The sequence below is a fragment of the Cynara cardunculus genome, unplaced genomic scaffold (genome assembly GCF_001531365.2).
Source record: "Cynara cardunculus var. scolymus isolate 2C unplaced genomic scaffold, CcrdV1 Un_Scaffold_5153, whole genome shotgun sequence".
NCBI classification, from domain to species: domain Eukaryota; kingdom Viridiplantae; phylum Streptophyta; class Magnoliopsida; order Asterales; family Asteraceae; genus Cynara; species Cynara cardunculus.
The window spans coordinates 10,702-12,516 of NW_020202260.1; positions in this window are offsets into that span (position 1 = coordinate 10,702).

The window sequence follows — 1,815 nt, forward strand, 5'->3', positions numbered from 1 at the left end:
TCCCCACCTTCATTATCCTTAAGTCTGTCACCCAGCATTTCTTTAAGCATAGTTGGCAACGTATCCCGGAGGACTTGTGCCATTTGCTCAGCCATCACTTCCTTTGTGAGAGGAATTTCTCCTCCTTGGCCCCCTTGGCTCCTACCGATAGCCAAACTAGCTGGCGTGGATGGGGTCGTACTCGAACTAGCGGTTCAGACACTTTTGCGACCTCGACTTTGGGCTCGAGTCTGTCCCCGAACTGTCGGTTGGGCTACGCCATTGATACCTCCCCCATTGCGGGYGTTCCTTGTTGATCCGCGWGAAACCATACTGACACAATAGAGTATTATTGTTTCAACAAGGTTCTAGTGTCAACTTAACATATTACATTTATGTATATACATTATACGTATACATATACATATATAGTAAAATCATTATATATATCAGTGAAATACGTGATAAGGAATTCACGTCGCAATTGCAGAATGTTCCAAAAGATATATATATATATATATATATATATTTCGTTCTAATACAATTCTGGGGAGAGAGAGAGATTACAAAATCCCATTTACTTACAAAAGATGGGATGCTTCACGGTTCTAAATACAGGTAAATGTTCCAAAAATCTATCGTAGCACTGGCTAGAAGAAACTACCTAAACACGTACATTTAGTTCTCCTACTCAAAAGATCCTTCTCTCATCCCTGATCCCATGTCTAAAATTGATCTGTAGGGTAGTAAGGGAGATAAGGGTCCCTTACCCATTCTTCAAATGATGTGGAGGGCCTGGARTGCCACCRCACACTAGCCCTTGGGCCATTCTTGATGCATCGGACCCATTCGGAGAAMTAACCCCTYACTACACCAGCATAGTCTACAGTCATTCTCTTATAGAAGTGAACTCTGTCTCTGATTCTAGTGCCTATTGGGCGAGCAGCAATTCTCCGCTCTTGTTCAAGCACAACTTTGTCCCAAATCAGGGCATGACACTGGTCCGACAAATCCGTATTCTCTTCAATCAACTCGATTAGGGTTCCTCCTTGTTCGACATGTGCCTGCTGAAGATTGTTCAGCCATTCATTCAATCTAGTATTGTCATCTAACGTTCGGGTCACCCTCTCCCTTAGTCTTGTGTTCTCGCCCTCCAGGGTCTCTATAGTCTCCATCATGTCCTCACGTTTAGGGGTGCGGTGCGTGTAGTCCACCGAAGGTTCGGGCGTGGTCCCTTGCCTGATGGGCTCGCGTGATGACACTTCACCAGTGTGGGCTGGACTATCGCTTCCTGACTGGGTACTGGGAACCTGCCCGATGCTGGGGCGGTGTCTGCCAATCGACCCTCTATTCGGTCCTAGCCCGTAAGGCGTCCTACAGGTTCCATATCCGCATCCGCGTTCGCGTCCGCGTCTGATTGCCCTGGTGTGAATGGTGTGAACCATGTCTCCTACAAATCGTAAAAGGAACGCTAAGTCGAGTAGTGACGTATGATCAAACTTAATCGCATGCTAGGCGACACCAATACACAGTAAACATGTGCTTCTAATAATCCTTTCAGTTAAGCTTAGGCTAAGTAAATCTTAACCTATTACCTTAAACTAAAGCTCTAACAATCTTCTCAGTTTAAGCTTAAGCTAAGCAAGTTTTAGCCTAATTACCTTAAACTAAAGCTCTAACAATCTTCTCAGTTTAAGCTTAAGCTAAGCAAGTTTTAGCCTAATTACCTTAAACTAAGGCTTTGATACCAACTTGTAACACCCTAAAATCATCAAGAGGGATGTCACGTAATCTGAAACATTTCCTTAATAAATACACGAAAGTAATGGCTAATTT